Here is a 20069-nt window from a genome sequence, read left to right as displayed (position 1 = left end):
CCAGTCGTGATGCAATTAAATTTCAAAATTAGATATGCTTCTTTTGTAAGTAGAATTTTATCAATGTCAGCAGGGCGCTGCACGTGGCTCATGGTGTGTAGAACAGTCCACTTGAAATCATTTTCATTGTGGGACATTTCGATGAAATGTTCTACCACTGGGGCTGTTAGTATTCTTTTTTTGATTCTTGATCTGTGCTGTCCTATTCGGAGATTTACCTGCTGGTTTGTCTTCCCTATATATAACCTAGGGCAGGGGCAGATAAGAGCGTAAACCACATTTTTGGTTTTACAATTTGAAAACCCTAGATGTTTCCATTTTGTTCCTTGATGCTCAAACTCGCTACCCTCGATGGTGCTGCTGCACGAGACACAGTTCCCGCACCTATGGTGTCCCTCTATCGGTTTCATATCCCATAGGGCTCGGAGATCATGTTTGGGTAGGGGCTTGGGGAGATCTGCTCGCACAATGTGTTGACCCAAACTGCGGTTCTTTCTGTATGCGAAAATTGGGCGTTGGAAGGGGCATTCTAGGTCCTCCAGCAGGTGCCAGTTCTTGAGGACTGTCTGCCTCAACTTATGGGTATCTGGCCCAAAGGTGGTCACGCATACCAACCTGTCCAATTCCTTTTTCTCATTGGTTTGTAATAGGGTTTCACGTGGGGTACAGCGTGCCCTCTTCAATGAATTCCTAAGGAGCTTCCTAGGATAGCCTCTATGGATCATTTCGTTGCAAAATGTCTGTGCATGATGATCATAATCGCCAAGCTCTGAGCAATTCCTACGGATGCGTAGCATTTGCCCATAGGGCAAATTGGCCTTCAGACTTCTTGGGTGGTAGCTTTTGTGGTGGAGGATGGTATTCTTATCAGTCGCTTTTTTAAACAGTGATGTTTTAAGTTTACCCTCCTCACAGGTAACCTCGACGTCCAAAAACGTCATTTTTGTGGTGCTCGTTTCGATGGAGAATTTAATATCCGGGTGTCTGTTGTTAATCCATTCATGGAACTCTAAAAGTTCAATCTGGCTCCCCTGCCACAGGAGCCAGATATCATCAATGTATCGCCACCATTGAAGGATATTCGCCTTGTAAGGGTTGTTGTTGTCTACAAACAGCGTCTCATATTGTGCCATGTAGAGCACTGCCATTTCTGGGGCATAAGGACACCCCATGGCAGTGCCCTTGATTTGCATATAAAACTGGCCATTGAATGTAAAGAAATTCTTCTGTAGAGCAATTGCTGCAAGTCTAAGGATAAATGCAGTAGGCACCCTGTGGGGCCTTTCTCTTCTGTCCAAAACTAATTCGATGACCTCCAGCGCCTCTTCCTGAGGGATTTGAGTATACAACGATGTAACGTCCATAGTTGCCATAATCTGTTTAGATGAATCAAACTCGATACCCTCCACCTTAGTTAAAAAATCAGTCGTATCCCTGAGATATGATTTTACCTCCGTCAAAAAGGGCTTTAAAAAGAAATCCACATACTTAGATAGTGGCTCTAAGCAGGAATCAACTCCCGAAACAATCGGGCGCCCAGGTGGCTCGGCTAGGTTTTTGTGGATTTTGGGGAGTAGATATAAAACCGGTGTACGGGGGAATTTTTTATTCAAAAATTCAAACTCTTTGCTACCCAAAAAACCAGCATCTTTTCCTTGCATTAGAACATCGGAGATCAAACCCTGAATCTGTTTTGTGGGGTCCTCATTTAACGGACGATACCACATGGTGTTGTTGACCTGTTTTAATCCTTCAGTGACATATTTTTCACGAGGCCACACGACGACCGCACCACCCTTATCGGCCTGTTTTATAACCAGGGTGGGATCTTCTTTAAGGCTTTGTAGTGCTTGCAATTCGCCCTTGCTGATGTTGGAAGGCACATATCTTTTGGATTTTTCCATTTTATTAATGGAGGAAAGCATTATTTGCTCAAAGGCTATTATTTGCTTAGGGATGTTTTGATGAGGAACAAAAGTGGACTTGTTCCTCAATCCTGTTACTTCCATATTTTGAGCAAATGGTCGATTGAACACATCTACGGCAAAGCTGGAGACATCATCTCCCCCCGAACTCCAACGGATCATCAACCGATCCTACGAAACCACCTCCTTCCCTGACAACTGGAAACACGCTGTGATCAACCCTCTCCTAAAAAAAACTTCAGTGGACCCTACTGACCTCAAGAATTTCAGACCATCTTCCTACTCCCTTATTCAGCTAAAGTCATTGAGAATGCCATTAACAGCCAACTTACTGCCTTCAGAAAAGAGGACAGCATCCTCTACCCCTCCCAGTCAGGCTTCAGGAAGAACCACAGCACAGAAACCACAATCCTCGCAGAAACAACAACATCCGGGCCCTCCTTTACAGATGAAAGACTGTGACCATCATCTTCCTTGACCTCTCCACGGCTTTTAACACTGTTTTGCACCACATCCTAGCCCTCAGACTGCACAACGCGAGAATCTGGAACAAGGGACTTGACTGGATACCCTCTTTCCTCTCTTGCAAAATGTGATGAGCCAGACTCCCTCCATTCCTCTCAGAACCAACTCGAACCACCTGCAGTGTCCCACAGGGATCATCCATTAGCCCGACCCTGTTCAACATCTAAAGAGCCATGCTCACAGCCATTGTCAAAGCACATAGGCTCAACATCACATTTTACGCAGATGACACCCAACTTATCCTCTCCCTAGCCAATGAACCCAACACCGCCAAACTCAATTTTGAAGACGGAATGAATGCCGTTGTCAGTTGGATGAAGAGCAGCTGCCTTCAACTCAACACGGACAAACCAGAGATACTCATCATGGGCCTACACCCTAACACGTGGAATGACACATGGTGGCCCCTTGACCTCAGACACCCCCCAGGCCCCACAGACCATGCTCGCAACCTTTGGATTATCCTGGACTCCAAGCTCAAAATTAACTGCCAGGTCAATGCCATCACTTCCTTCTTCTGCTTACTCCGCAAGACCTTCAAGTGGATCCCCCCGAACATAGGTAAATGGTCACACATACCCTCATCAACATCAGACTGGACTAAGGCAACACACTCTATGCCGAGTTCAACAAGAACCTGACCCATAAACTCCAGAATGTCCAAAACGCCACTGCCAGACTTATCCTCAACCCACCACGACAGTGCCACATCACCCAACACCTGCGGGCCCTACATTGGCTCTCTGTCAAGAAGAGAATCACCTTCAAGCTCTTTACCCACGCACACAAGGCCTTACACAACTCCAGACCCACTAACCTGAATAACCAACTCGAGTTCCACGCACCACAGCGCTCCCTTCCCCGCCCAACTCTCCATCACAACTGCACCTTGGATCAAGAAAATCAGAACAGGGGGGCACTCCTTCTCCCTTCTTACGGCCAAGGCCTGGAAATCCCTCCCTCTCCACCTCTGACAGACTACTTCCAATTTCCTAAAGGACCGCAAGACCTGGCTCTACAATGGCTGGGCCTGCAGAACCACCCCCTGGCCCCCTTCTCCCTCAGCGCCTTGACACCCATTTCGAGTGAGTAGCCAGTGCTTTAAAAAGTGATGAATTGATTGATTTAGTCAGAGAGTACAGCCCGAGTGTGGAGGGTACTGCCCGGGTGCAGAGATTCTGGCCTGACGACAGACGTAAAGATACGACTCACAAATGACCTCTTTGAATACCAAAAGTTGTAAAGTTAAACTTTTGCCTTAGATTGTCTTTGTGAATTGGGCCCTGTGATTTTATTAATCATTACATCTTCTACGAGGGTATTCTGGGTAAAATAAAACATTGGAGGATCCAAGCAAGCCACAACTCCCTGGACTCTCCCAGGTGCCTAATTTTCAGAAATGTCTGCATTTGGTATGCTTCCCTAGATGGCCGCCGAAGTTGGGTCCAATCAAGCAGTTACCCGCTTGCAAAACGAGGTAGTTTTGGGATAGATCATTTTAATATATCCACGCTATCTTTTGAGCCTTTTCCTGTTGCTGGCACTTGGCCCACCCATAGAAGTCAGGCCCCATTTTTCTCTGGAGACTCATTGAAATGCTGTGTGGTAGGAAATGTGTGCCGGACCAGTCATCCCACAACTGTCCCACACAAAAATGTGAGAACAATTTGACTTTTTATCTAAATTTGAGCTTTGAAGGGGATTCTAGGTAAGAAGATGTTAGGGGATCCACGCAAGCCAAACCTCCCTGGACTCCCCCTGGTGTCTATTTTGCAGAAATACCTGAGTTTGGTCGGTTTCCTTAGATAGCCGCTGAATCCGGTACCAAAAATGCAGGGGCCCCCCTTGACAAACCAGGTAGAAACAATTATGTTTTTGTCAGTTCATTTAATTTACCTCTGTTTAAGTAAATCTTATGGGATCCAAACAAAATTAAACATTATATTCACTTAGTGACCAGTTTCTAAAAAAGTGCAGGCAGAAGTTGTTCACTACGGAGAGAGTATGCACTGACAGTTAAAAGCAAAAAACACCCGATCATTATTTCACACCCATCCACTAGTCAATCACATGCATACTGGTTGGATTTGGCATGAGGGTAACTACATGTTTCATAAAAACACTTTACTTACCAGGGACTTTATGAAATAAAATCCAAAATAGTCATTTTAATAATTTAATCAGATTAGAGAACCACTGATTTACAGCTCGAGAGCTGTAAAGCCACATGAAATCGCCAACTGTTTTATAGTCCATTCACACTCCTTTTATGCAGTACACACAGAAAGCCATTGACACAACCAGCTGCTGACCCAACACAATACAACACTTACATTTACAAACATTGTCATTCAAGGGCCCATCTCTCTCATATGCCAACATTACTAACACGCCAATCACACCACCAAGCACTCAAACATCAAACAACTGACAAAGACATCTCAAGCAAGTCCATACACATACTGGCTATCAGCCACCAACACACCGCCAGTCCACGCTGACCCCCAGCCAAGAATCCGTCAATGCACACAGCCAGCAATGCACTAGTCTACACAAACTACCTATGTGCTAGTCCACAGACAGCGCTAGCCACATATGCCAAAAGTCAACGCCCAGACCACGCAACCAGCCAGCCAAGCATCAATCCACACACATTGCAAGCAAGCGAAGTCGCAGTTTACATCACCAAGCGAGCGAAGTGGCAGTTTACATCACCAGCCAAGTGCCAGCCCACACACACCACCAGCCGAATACCAGTACACACACAGCCAACCAAATGCCTGCACAAACATACCATCAGACAAAATCCAGTTGACAAACTTTCCTTGGTGTCTAGTAATTTTCTATCCACTTTGGGGGAAGATGGAACCAAAAATATGGCCGATCTGGGGGGGGGGGGAGGAATGAAAATGACCAACCAATAAAAAAGAGCAACATTTGCCCAAGGGGCTATTCTCCGACATGCACATACATGTATCCCTGGTGTCTGATGGATTTCTGCCCCCATTAAAAAAATATGGCTGTAATGTGTCCTAATAAAAGGGGAGTGACAGTTGCCACAGAGGCCACTCCCTGTATTGCACATCCATGTATCACTGGTGTCTAGTGGCTTCTGTGCCCCCAAAGGGCAGAGCAGCGTAATAACGGCTCATCTGCCCTCTGGAGGGGGTGGACTACAAAATAAAAGCCCCCTAAAGGGAGCAGCTCTTGACCAAAGGGTCAGACACCCAACAATAAACAATCTCCGGTCGTCTAGTGGGATTTCTCCCTCCCCTAAAGGACAGATTGGGCTAAAAACAGCTGATCTGCCCTCTGGGGGAGCATCATTCTAATGGGTTTTAATACCCCTCCCTGAGTGGCACGTAACCCAAAGAAATGATCAAACTAGCCCCTCAGGGGACTGAAACATGGATACTATATGCCCCAGACGAGCAACATATTCTTAAGTTGTTGTTCCCCCCAAAAACAGAATAATAAGTCCCTTGTTTTCTGATGGGTTAGATTCCTGCTCCACAAGTGATCATAGAGCAGGAGTCCACTCCAAATGGGCATGAGGGAAAGGAAAACTCTTGCCTTTCTCCATGTATCTGTTTTATGAAAAAACCCACATGAGAAGAATGTATCATTATCACACAACGCTTTGGAAGCAAATAGCTCTGCGCTCAACGTGGGCACCTTTCGATGACGCTGGCATGCCATATGTGCGCAAACGTTATCGGATCTCCAATGAGGGTTTTTGAGTTGGCAGCTGAAGCCCTGATGGGGCCTTTAGAGTGGCTGCCCATGGGGGAGCAGCAGTGGGTGGATGCGAGGGCAGCTTGGAGCCATCCCCAGTACACACACACCGTGGTCGAGGATGGCCCCAACAGTCCTTGTTACACAAGGGCTCAAACATGTCTGTCAGAGTGGAAGTTGCGGCTATCCCACCCGTTAGCATAATATGCGGGGAGCAGCATCCTGCGTGGAACCTGCTCTAAGATATAGTAGAATTTCTGGTGAGTGTTCTCGTGAGATTTCTGTAAACGTGCTCCATTTTCTGTGCCCCCAGATGGAGGGAGTTATTTGCCCTATCATCTCCTTCCAGTGTTCTTAGGATATCATTAACCCTCTCCAGAAAGAAGTTAGCCAACATATTGCACCGCAACTCTGAGGAGGGCTGGAGTTATTATTAGTAGGTTTCATCAGACTGTTCACCAGGTCCAACAGTTATTTAGATGAATTATATGTCTTCTCACTCTTAGCTGAGAAATAATGAACTCTGGCTTCCATAATGGCGTGATGGTATTTTTTTTAGCACCTTCTTATAGTTGCTCTTGTTGGCCTCATTGTGACTTTTCCTCCATGCCCTTTCGAGTTCTTTGGGGTCTTGTCTTACTTCCAAGAGTTCAGTTGAGAACCATGGTGCTCTTCTTTTGGAGTGTATAGCCTTTTGTTGTTTTAGAGGCACCAGGTGATTCAGGGCATTCTGCATCCCTGTGCAAATCTGCAGTATTTATTCGCTATGTCTCATGTCATCTCTGGGATGGTCCACATAAGAGGCTATATATGATTTACAGTTACATGCTTGTCAATAAAAATTGGTTCACTTGAAATGTATTATGGAAAATATTAATTTAAGTCTAACCTTCCTGAATGTAATGATATATGTATGCATCCTAATCCTTCAACTAACTTCTATAATATAGAATGAAGATCACAATAAGTTCAGAAAGCCAAATCAAATATATAGTTCCATACCTTTAGAAGTAAGGAGAGATTCTTACGTCTAAGCCAAAAATATAACATTAGTTCATGAAGTCTATCATGAACAAAACCATCTTTAAGAAGAAATTCCATGTTCGTATGAAAGCTGATGTGTTTCTCAATCCGCAAAAAACTTTAGCAGGATCGTCAAAGCATGAAATTCGATTCAGTCTCCCAAATGATTGAGACACAAGCAGACTCTGTCCTCCGGAGCTCTCACTGTGGCATTGGATCGTTGTCCGAAAGGTGATGCTGCAGCTTGGTCAGATCTGTCCTCATCAACCATAGGAACAGTTCCTTGGCCATCTTCTGCCTTCTCAGCCGCCATCTGCTGACTTTGGCCTGCCTCCATGCTACCCTGGGATGGAATGTTGGGAGTCCCTGCATTGACTTTTTTGAAGAACGTTATATCCCGTGTGAGTTCTTCTGTACTCCTCCGAGCTGTAATCATCGTGCCTGTCCGGCGAGTCACTGTCCATGGACACTGTTCAAACGGGAGGTGGAATTTATTCCCTGGGTGCCTATATTGGACATAGATCAGGTCTCATTGTTGGATAGTCTATGTTTTCGCTCTACGGTTGACACTGGCATGGTTGTTGGTACTGAAGTAAATACAACAAAATGAACCTACAGCTGACTCTACACTGAGCACATCAATCATAAAGTCCCTTATTTAGTGAAGTCCTGTGCCAGCCGACCACGGGACCTGCTGCAGCTCAGTCCCACTGGAAATCCAGAGACAAAATTCAATGCAAAGGTGAAGGCAGCACGAGGGATGAAGTCACAAAACTGGTCACTTTATTTCAAAATGTTCTTTATTTTTCTTCATAAAAACTCAACAACAGCAACGCGTTTTGTTCCTGTAAAAGGAACTTCCTCAGGGCAAAAAACCAAATCTATGTATAAGTTCGTAGAGTGGACCCAGAGTACTGGCCTTGGACGTTGTAGTCCCAATCCTCTTTTTTTTCCTTTATTCCTTCTTATTTTTCAAAAACCAATATCATTAAAATTCTTTTCTTAAAACTGTAAAAAGGCGTTGTTAAACAGGGAGAATAAATCAGCCTTGGTCAAACCCTTGTACCGTTGGAAAACAATCTGCCCACCGTAATATGACAGAAAATGTAGCTAAGGATCAGTAGTCCCGCAGAGGATAGGTCAACTTCTACTCGGCCCTTAAAGGTCAATTGCAAAGGTTAAGGCGCGATATCGTTTCTCTTAGACAGAAAATTGTGTTACAGTAGGCCACAACACTTACGTAAAGATCCGTACTGTCGGTCCGGACGTCAGAAGCCATAGAAGATCATGTTAAATCTCAGAGACATGCAATCGGTGTGACGCGCAGAGTCATGGCAACAATATTGGACATTTGCAATCCTGGAGATTTGCCCTGAGGAAGTACCTTTTACAGGAACGAAACGCATTGGCTGTAGTTGAGTTTTTATGAAGAAAAATAAAGAACTTTTTGAAATAAAGTGACCAGTTTTGTGACTTCATCCCTGTTGCTGCCTTCACATTTGCATTGGTTGTTGGTACTGGTCCTTTTGGCTAGGACCTTTCTAGCGTCAATCTGGTAAGAGGCCCAGTTTGGGTGTTGAGGAATAGTGTCTCACACCACTCGACCCATGCTTGCTGGTCCCAGTGCCCTCTCAGTCGTGAGATGAGGCATCAATCTGTTTTCCCCCAGGAAACTGTAGATGGCTCTTTCCATAGGGGCTTCCTCAACATGCGCGATACGAATGACCTTGTTGAGAGTGCGCATTGCGCATGAACCTCTCTACTTCCCCATGGGGCCACGTGGTTTTATTTTCCGATGTTGGATGGCCCAAGACTTGAGTTAGTCTACAAACTCTTGTCCCTGAAAAGGTGGGCCGTTATCAGTCTTCATCACCTCAAAGATCCCATGAGTTGCAATGGTTTTCTCTAATTTAGTGATCACTTCAGTGGCTGTCTGACTGCCAACGATTTCTATCTCGGGTGTTTTGTGTAGTTATCAATGATCACGAGGGCATGGCACCGATCTGGAAGATGACGAAAGTCGACACTGACGCACTCCCATTGTCATTGTGGGTTGTCTTCAGCAATGACACGGTGGGGGTGATCTGGTAGGTGCGTCACCTGGCACCATTGGCATGTTCTGGTTGTCTGCTCAATCATCGGGTCCATCCCCGGGAACAAACACATATGCCCTCAGCCAACCTTTTGTTTTCACCTCACCCTGGTGTCCTCGATGTGCAAGGTCCACTGCTTGTTGAGTCAGACATAACGGAATCACTAGTCGCAGACCTCTGAGCAGGCACCCGCTGCCATTGACAGAGACCTCGTCTTTGATTCGCATGATTGATTCGAGTGTGGCCTCCGCTTGTGCTGTTCGTCGGGTCATTGTGGTCTGTATGGGGTGCCAATCGTTTGCCTGAATTGGGACGATGGCTAGTTGCAGACACTTGTCCTTCTGGGTGGCTTCCACTATGGCTTCAAGGCTTATTGGTAGTGGTGGGGATCTTTCCACTATGAAACTAACGTATTCCTCAGTGTCTTTTGACTTCCTCATCCTGTGACGTCAGACGCCACCAGCGGGCGAGGCTCCTAGACGAAATTTTCTATCATAAACTCATATCCTAACGAACCTCGCATTTAAGATTCATTGTTGACCAGATCCGGTGTGGCAGTTAAACAATTGGTGCTTCCGCTGCGCCTTTTTTTATTGTGATTAAAGATTTACTCGTACCGAATTTTAATAGATATCTACAAGGAGAAGCCATCTAGCCGCATCTTATATATTAAACAAGGGTATTTCTACATATAGGATATCCTTGGATTTGACCTTTTAATGAAAACTTCCGATCTTCATATTTGTTTTTATCGATCCCTATATCAATGAAAGTAGGTCTTTTTAAACAATCTACCATAAGCCAACAGAATTAAGAAAATAAGCGACTTCTTAAAGTTTATTCCCAGACTCTACTTAATTATCAGTTGTGTTGTAGTAATTTCCTGAAGAAGGCGTCCACTACGCCGAAATGCGCGTCGAACTATTACTACCTGATTTATTTTTGATTGTATAATTGTATTGCTTTTTCCGATTAGATCATTACTGTCTGATTTATTATTGATTGTATAATTCTATTTTTTACTGACAATATTTTTTACCTGATTTTATGAATTGAGATTTCGAGTTATAATTGGAATGTATTATGATTATTGGTTTTAACTAATGGTGTATTAAAAATATGATACTTACCTTTTATGGACATTGTTATTTGTCATTGGTTTTTGTGATACCCTCCGCCTATATATTTGTATCTACTATGATTGCCTAGGAATTGTTCTTTTCACATATGTATTCCTCAGTGTCCTCAGCGTTCTCTTCTTCTTATTTGGTTGCAGCCCTCGGATGTCTCAAGAGGAAGTCCGCTGTGTTGTATGATCCTGGTTTGACCTCTACCTGGTAGTTGAACCCCTGCAGCTGAAGGATCCATTTTTCTATTCTCGGGGGAGGCTTTGATGCGGAACCCTGAAACAACTGTATGGGAGGCTTTTTGTTGGTAGACACTGTAATTGGGTGTCCATACACGTAGACGTGGAAGTCCCAACGGGCCCAGTGGATGGCAATTGCCTCTCTCTCTATCTGAGAGTAGCGCAGCTCTGTATCCGTTAGGGAATGGCTTGCATAGGCAATTGGAGCCCAGTCCTCTGCTTTGTTGCTGTGAGAGTACCGCCCCAAGCCCGTAGGGACTCGCATCAACAGCGACGTTGGTGGGCCGAACCGAGTCAAAGTACGACAGCGTAGCCACAGTCTTTCCTCCTGTCTTACGGACACTTTCCCAGGCTTTGGCGCTGCTTGGCTCTCACCATGTTCACCTGCTCTGCCACATTTGCCTGCTCAGTCTTGATGAGGCAGTGGAGGGAAGCCTCCATGTGGGATGCTCTAGCTTTTGACAATTCTTTGGATCGTCCCAATGTAAGGATATCAAGCAGCCATTTTCCGGTCTTGGAGGATGTTCTCTCTGAGCTTAGATGAGTAGCACCCTTGTATTATCTGGCCCCTGATCTCCTTTTGTTCATCCAGGAAGCCGCACATGTTGGGGAGCTCCTTCAAACGTCCATGGAAAGTGCCTAACGAGTCTTCCTCTTCCTCCTTGGCCTGGCGAAAGATAAATCTCTCGTAGTCTTTGTTTGCCATCTGCTCAAAGTGCGTATTCAGAGCATTGATCAGCGTCACATACGTCTTGGGGGAAGCTACCAGCAGCGTTTTGTAGATGTGGCGTATATCTTTGTCCCCTAGGTAGAGTAGTAATGCTGTGTGTCTATCCCCGGGCTATCCCTGCCCCTTCGAAGTAGAATTGTAGATGATCTGTCCAGGCCCTCTATTTTGGGGCGAGGGAGGAGGGGGCACTGTCCACTATGAATGGCTCAATAGCCGGAATCGCTGCCATTGTGGGCGTGGACGTGGGCGTACCTTATGGCACGTGCACTGCTTCTGTGACAGGCTTTAGGGCAGCCGCCTAACCGAGGTCACCCTTTGGCCCTTTGCGCAGTGGTGTACCAGGCTGTTACTGGTTATCAGTGCCCTCCAGGGGCTGCCAAAAAATCAGCTCCAAGAGTTGCTCCCAGATCAGGGTTGCCCAGTAAAGTTGGTGTGCGAGTTCTGGTACTGGCTTGGACTACTAGGCCCTCTCTAATGGCTGCAGGCAGACTCTTACCGGGGGTCCCTAGGGTTCCCGAGGTGGCAGCATGCAGGTTTCTCCCTTTTTCCTTGTGCAGGCACTGTGGAGCTGATCAGGACAGCCTTGTGGCGACGGTTCTGGAAATCCCCTCGTCACCAGTGTGATGTTCTGTGCAGTGCACGAGATGCAACACTCACTGCAGCCACTAAAGAATCACACCACAAGTGTGTTTGGCACTGCAGCGTGGTCCGGACTGAAACTCCGGGGACTTTATTATTAACAAATGCGCATGGCGTCATGCGCCAGCCCCAATATGTCAATTCCAGCCACGGGTAGGTTGAAATGCTACACCGCTGGTAAATATGACAGTGCTCTCATATATTTGAGTTTAAAGATGGCTGCCACATGCCAGTTCACATGTGTTCTCATTAATATGAGACCTTTATTGCATGAGCGTTATTATTCTTTAGGCTCTGCATTCAATATTAATTCCATGAAATCATCATTCAAGAAAAATATTCTGAATAACTAAAATGTGAAAACTATGGGTTTACGAAGCTGAAACTTCTAGAAGGAACATGTTAGGAGGAAAAGGTATTTAGAAAATTCTACTTTTAATTGCCTATGATCGATAACCAATCAATCATGCAGATCCATCCTACAGTTGTAGCTCACCTGGGTAAGACTGGAAATGGGCCTCCCCTTTTATTGTTGCACGTATATTCAGATAAGACAACTAGTATGGATGTTTATAACTAAGTGCTACGCTATCTCTTAAGTTACTAGCACATAAACAGGCTGCATAAAACTACTTGAAGGCAGCAGTGCAAAGTTAAAGTAAAATAAGCTAGTTCAGGCATAAATTTAGATTATAAAAAAGAATTTCTCCCTTTATTTATTTATAAAGCAACCCACATTCCCCACCCAAACAACATGCCCACTTCTCTCCCAAACAAAACTGTTCCAAGCCCCTAAACTCAAAATGTTCAAGAAAGTCTCTCCAGCCCAACACCAAACACCCTTCCAAACCATCTCCACCTAACCCCAGCAAAGAATAAATCCCTCCCACCAAAACAAAAAATGTAAAAAAGGACTAAAAGAGGGCATTATGGATGTCGGTCAAGAGCTGGTCAATGCTCTGCTTCATCGAGGTGAGCCGCCCTTGATAGTGTCCAACCTCTACAGGATGTGGCGCAGCAATGGCCTGTTGCCATTCTGTTGGGGGTGGCAGCAGTTGGCTCACAGCAGCGCCTTCGATGGGATGGTTAGGAGGCTGGAGACTGGGAGGGACTGACTGCACTGGGGCCCGGCAGCTATGTGGTTTTTCTTCTTCCTCCTCTTCTAGAACCACCAGCTACCAGTAATCCTGCTGGATACTCTCCAGCGTCTGCCGCCGTGACAGGTCGCTCTCTCCTGCCTGTCAGGTGGTCCAGCTGGACCAGCAGGAGCAGCTATATTAAGAAAAACAAAAAAGACAAATTTTAAATAATGCTCTGTGCAAACTATTGTTTTAAATACCAGCGTGGCACAGTAGCAGTGCCTTACTGGTTCCCTAGTGCCATTGGAATTTATGTGATGTGATGATTATGATTAGAAGAATAACCAGGCCAATTTTATGGTTTCCTTTACCCACACATGTTGCCAAACATAACAAGCATTTACAATGCAGTGGTTTCGCCTTTTGAAAAGTTTGAGCTATTGGCATTGTAAATGACAAAATTTGTATTTATGTGTTGGTTTTGAAAACAGATAAATAAATGGCATTTTACAATGCCAATAGTTTAATCTCTGGCAAATGCCACACAAAAAAAAACCACAAACCCACACACTGCATACACTGCGGGGGCCGCAAGGCGCAGCCACTCAACTCATGCACAACACTGTCTAGGGGCTGCCACGTGCCCATGTACAACACAGCACACTATGCAGGAGCAGTCACTCACCCTACAGGTAACACTATATATTGTGCTGGGGCAACAAGGTGCAGTCAATCACCTCACGCACAACACTGCACACGGTGCAGAGAAAGCCAATCACCCCGTCAGCAACACTGTATACTGTGCTGGGTCAGCACAGTGCAGTTATCCACTCCATCCACAATACTGCCGAATGTGGAGGGACAGGAGGCTTCAACCATTCAGCCCACACATAACACTGTACAATGTGCAAATAGCAAGGGGCAGCCACTCACTCCATGCACAACACTGCACACTGATGGGGCATCAAAGGTGCTGTCACCTCCCCCCGCCCTCCTCCCCCCACACGCACACAATACTGCACCCTGTGCAGGAGTGGCAATTCAAATTAAGCCAAAACTGCACCCACTCTCTGCACGATACTGCAGAATGTGGAGGAACAGGAGTGTTGACCAGCAAGCTGCGGGCAACCACCCCAGGCACAGCATAGCACCGTTTGCAGGGTCGCCATTTGCCTCATGCACAGCACTGCACAATACACATGGGCAGCAAGCTGCAGGCACCCACTCCAGGCACAGCACCGTTTGCAGGGATCCCATACACCTCATGCCCAGCACTGCAGAATACGCAGGGGCAACAAGCTGCAGGCACCCACCGTAGGCATAGCACTGCACGGTTTGTAGGGAAGGCCACTCACCTATGATTTGTATACGCTTAATAATGTATTAAAGCCCAGTTCAAGGGCAACACTTGCAAATTCCCCCTGCAGAGTTCCTCTTTCACTGCTCTCGGTTTTGAGCGAGAGCGTCCACAGCAGGGTGTCAGGTCAGTCCCCAGGAAGCCAAACAAATGTTCTCATTTTAGGAAGTGAGACCTGGTCGCTTGTTTAGCTTTGCGGTTGACTGACCAACTGAATGAAGCTCTCCCTGCTCAGGCAAGGCTTTCCTTAGCTACACGGGATGTATGCGCTTCACATTGTGCAGCTCTTTCTAGCAGTACTTAACAGAAACAATGGTTCCTGTGGAATAGTATAATAATCTATATTAGTAAAGATATGCAAAATCGCAATGACTTACTCATAACAACACCTGGAAGCAGGAAGACATACACGGAACAACACATGAGGCGCAGGGCGACTTACACCCAACATCTGAAGTGCAGGGGGACTTACAAATGACAACACATGAGGCATGGGGTGACTTACACACATACAAACAGACTAGATGTGCAGCGCAAGGCGACTTACACACACAACACAAAGAGGTGGGAAACCACCCACCAAGACCAGAAACACCATCATTTAAGGGATAAACTGTGATGTACACCCACTAGCAGACTAAGACGTACCAACCAATTAACAGCGTAACAATGTGGTATCACAAAATAGTAAACTATTGATAATACTAATACAATTCCACATCCAGTAGAAAACTAGTGGCCTGTGCCCCACCCCGGTGTGCGACCTCTCACCCGAATAGTACTACACTGGGCACACACACACAAATAGAGAACACCCCAAGTAAAATGTTTTAAATAATAATAGGAACAAGTAAAACATTGGAAAAATGAAGTACTCAATGCTGTAACGACTAAAGTTCACCGTTAACCTATGGAATAAAAATCATAAGTACCTCTAGAAACACAATTGACATATGTGTAAATTAAATGTTTAGACCATTAGACATGTAATACAGCGTGAAGCAAGATAATTAATGGAGTTAATTAAAAAAACAGACTGTAATAATGACCACAGTCTTGAATATCTTCTTTTACCTCATCTACAGTTAATGAGGCCATGCCAAAAATAAAGTACTGCCAAACTGTCCACTGACTCGTAGATTACCTCAGGGGACAAAGAATCCAGTGTCCACAGGATGAACTTGCTGGCACTACCACCATATCAACGTGTGCAGAGTGTCTCCAGTGTCATCACAACTTCTGTAAAACCATAGTTTTCCCACGTGCTGATAGATCCAACAGGTAGAAACAGCGAAGAAAAAACATCTTGCAACCTTTCTTGGATTCCACTTGCAATCTCCAAACATACTGCAGAATAAAGGCCAAGGTCCCAATAAAACGTCTTTATATAGAACGTCTACACTGCCTTAAGTGCTACTAGCCATAGCGTGAAAATGGTACGCACGCAAAGATGCAGCGGATGTCATCGAGAGAAGCCAAACAAGTTATGTGCTTCAGCCAAACACAAAATGGCGGCACGCACTTTTGACGCTCGCCGGGAGGTTCAAGGCACGTTAATACAATAAAGCATCCAGTAGCAGCCTGCAGCTCTGAAGGCCCCAGGACGTCACAGAAGATTACACAGCAGCTGCGTGTGATACCAACAGGACGGTAAGGCGTGCGTGGTCTATTTTAAATTTAAAATGTAGCAAAACAGTTACACAGACTTTTGTGTAATTAAGCCATAGTATTTGATGAAAAATGAAATGGAAAAAAATAGAAAGTCCCCTTGTAATGGCAGAGTATCAAAACACGTACAAGTATGCCATACCTGTAAATCCATCATGTAAGTACACGCTGTAACTGTCAAATGTCCAAAAGCTGAGAATAGCCATAATGACTTCAGAGCAAACATCCGTGAAACATGGTAAAAGCTTGAATTAACTTCAACTCATTCCATCAGATTATATCATATATGCAAAGTCAACCCTCTGAGTCAAACCATAAATCACATCTGTGCAGCCACTCCTAGCAGATTGAATAGACTCCATAGATCCAGGGCAGACACAATGTAGTGTGCACAACTGTTGAAAACACTCCAATTTGTGAGCACTGAAAAAAACTCTTCACTGACACTGTCTTGAAAAATGTAGAGCCACAGCTACGCCGACGATACCCAGCTGATCCTCTCCCTCACCAACGACCCCGCCATCGCCAGAGCCAGCCTACATGAAGGGAGGAAAGACTCGCCGAATGGATGAAGAACAGCCGCCTGAAACTGAACTCAGACAAGACGGAAGTCCTCATCCTGGGATCATCGCCCTCCGCCTGGGACGGCTCCTGGTGGCCACCTGCCCTGGGCACCACTCCCAAGCCAACGGACCACGCACGCAACCTGGGATTCATCCAGGACTCCTCGCTCGATGACCAGACAAGTCAACGCGTCTCCTCGTCGTGCTTCAACACCCTGGTCATGCTCCGCAAGATCTTCCGATGGATCCCCACTGAAACCAGGAAGACCGTCACCCAGGCACTCGTCACCAGCCGACTGGACTACGGGAACACCCTCTATGCCGGAACCACAGCCAAACTTCAAAAAAGACTCCAACGCATCCAGAACGCCTCTGCACGACTCATCCTGGACATCCCCCGGCACAGCCATATCTCCGGCCAGCTGAGAGACCTGCACTGGCTCCCCGTCAGCAAGAGAATCACGTTCAGGCTCCTCACCCACACACACTTGGCTCTCCACGACCTGGGCCCCAAGTACCTCAACGACCGCCTGACCTTCTACACGCCCACCCGCCAGCTACGATCGACCAGCCACGCCCTCGCCGCCCTACCACGCATCCACAGAGCCACCGCCGGAGGAAGATCCTTCTCCTATCTGGCAGCCAAGACTTGGAACTCCCTCCCCATCCACCTTCGGCTGACCCAGGACCATCTCTCCTTCAGGAAGCAGCTCAAGATCTGGCTGTTCGAGCAGTGACGTACCCCTCTCCCCCAGCGCCTTGAGACCCTTCCGGGTGAGTAGCGCGCTATACAAATGCATTGATTGATTGATTGATTGATTGATGGTCCCTGTGTGGTACCGGTGAATATCTTCACTGAGTTAATCAATAACTCTCATCTTGACCAGCCACAATTCCTTTATGCTGTAGATACATCCATATGGCAGATACTAAAAGAAGTGGCAGGGTGAATCTTAGGCATACCCTAACACACAGACCATACCTGTGGTCAAATCCATGAAGCAAGTTCAGGCAGAACCAGGTTGGGGCCGTCCGATGACATGGACACTGGTGGGGCTAGTTTGCCTGTCACTCCATAACGCTTCGTGTAGTTGATTCCTTTTCTTGTGGTTTCACTGGTTACTGTGGTTTATTTGTAGTCTCTTGGTTTCTGTACTGTCCTTAAGTACGCTTGGGTCCAGGTCCGCTCGTCGCCAAATAAAATGTTGTACCCTGCACACAGAGACACTGGAAACCATGCTGTATATTTCAACGTCTTCTTTATTGGTTCCAGTACAGGGTAGTATCAATCTCCGTACAGCCAGCTCTAGTCAGGTACAAGTCATATACCAGCTCCTACATCTCCTCCACCAGCCCCACCGGGAGCAGCCTGCCTCGCTGCTCAGCTCATCCTCAACTGTCACCACACATCCACACAGGCACCCCGGCATTCCATTCATCACAGTCACACCAACATTCCGTTACCATCTCTCACTTTGGCTGAGCAGCAAGGAGCACCTAGGCTGATTACAATTAAAAGTAATACCTAGGATATAACAAAGTCATAATGGGTAACCTAGATTTTACTGATCTTCAAAAACAAGGCAGTAAGCAAAAGTCTTAAATATCATATGGTTACTACAATTACTTTTGGAAAAGACCTTAGCGATTTGGGTTCTCACACAATTACAGGTCTGCAGCACAGCAAAACCTCATGGCCTACTATTAATCACTGTGCAAGCCTAGGTGTGGTAACAGTGACTTTGTAGATAACCAGATAATGACGACTGTGCCAGATTCAGAAACCTTCCGCTGTGACTTATGTTTTAGAGCACTTGTGACTTATTGTTGACTAAGCCAGGAGTTCTCCTGACACCCCTGCAGTTAAGAGTACTTCCTACAATAGCAAGTCACACCCACTAAGCAAAATCTTAATGGATCAAATATATTTAGTAGCTGAACGCTCAAAGGAAAAATAGGTCCGGCCATGTGTAAGGGGTTTTTGGTCTGCTATCGTCATTGAGCTATGCCGGTTGGTTCATAGTTGCTGGTCCTCATAGCTTCCATTCCATAGGTGCCAGGATTGTGTATGCTTTATATCAGTGCCTAATTTAGTGAATTAATCTCTCCATCACGTAAAAGCAGTGTCCAGTCTTGAAGTGGAATTTTTCCAACTGATCATTGGGAAGATGAGTAGCCTTTCGAATTCTGTACCGCCCTGCACTATGGCCACGCTCAGTCTTTTTATAGCTGATGCTCCCACTTGGTTAGATGTATGAGACTGCTAACTAAGGCCCTTTTAAAACTTTTCGGATACAGGAACCACAGCTCTTGGAATGTTTCACAATTGCTTATCATTCAAGTTTTTAAAGCAGGAGGTAATGTATCAATAATAAAGATAGTACTGCTAAAACATAATACAGTGAGGGCTTCTAAAACTCCTGATTGCGGTGCACAGGATCAATGCCCAGTACATTTTCAAGTGTGTTCTTGTAAGCCTCAAACTTGATGGTTTCCCTGATCAGGTCATGCTGTTGCATGAAAGCTGATCTGTAAATTTCTGTTGTTGTCTACTGCAGCTGCCACATTGATATCCAAAGCAAATGTTTCAAATCATATCAAAACAGGATTTGTAAAGCGCAGCTAATCACCCACGAGGGTGTCCAGGCGCTGCTTCAGTACGCGGTTCAATCAGCACAATATATACATCCAACCCCTTGACAAAATAACTTCACTTGAGTTTACCTTGCCACCAGCTGCCAGCATAGTTAACAAATGCTTAAGGTGTGTGAGGAGTCCTCATTTGCTGTTCTAAGGGAAATGCATTTTCAGTGGGAGATTGTGTTTACTTACAATTTAAGGGTGACAGTTTTGTTTGCCTTTCTTGCCATCAATCACGTGTCCATGGTTTGAAATTAGATGCGGTCTTGTAGCGCACACTCATTGTTTACATGTATCCTAGTTCTGCATCTGGAGGTATCCCAGAAAGCTGCTTCCATTCCTGCGTCCCACATATTGTCAGGCTGTGGTGGAACCCTTCAGTGCTTTAGTACCACTCAACAATGCTTGTAGCGCCCACCTGTGGTTATTTCTTCATGTAGTGCGAGAAGAACGGTGTAAAGCAGCCTAACTCAACGCTGCTTGTATCACTCTCCTGTGGTTATGTCTCCATGTAGTGAGATGAACAGTGTCACTAAGCCTGACTCAACAATGCTTGTAGCACTCCCCTGTGGTTATTTCTTCATGGTGTGTGAGATGAACAGTGTCAAGCAGCCTCGCTTAACAATGATTGCAGCACTCTCTTGTGGTTATTTCTTCATGTAGTGAGATGTACAGTGTCACGCAGCCTGACTCAACAATGATTGCAGCACTCTCTTGTGGTTATTT

The 20069-nt window shown here is 45.7% G+C and overlaps 1 protein-coding gene across 5 annotated transcripts in view; it reads left to right on the top strand.

Moving 5' to 3' along the window:
* Positions 1–20069, top strand: part of LOC144805731 (lymphocyte antigen 6E-like) — a 154000-nt gene that overhangs the window by 32526 nt on the left and 101405 nt on the right. The gene's annotated exons all lie outside the window — the stretch shown is intronic.

Source organism: Lissotriton helveticus (assembly GCF_964261635.1).
Source record: "Lissotriton helveticus chromosome 1_1 unlocalized genomic scaffold, aLisHel1.1 SUPER_1_unloc_2, whole genome shotgun sequence".
NCBI lineage: Eukaryota > Metazoa > Chordata > Amphibia > Caudata > Salamandridae > Lissotriton > Lissotriton helveticus.
The sequence above is the reverse complement of the archived record's forward strand: the minus strand, read 5'-3'. Positions and strand labels throughout refer to the sequence as shown.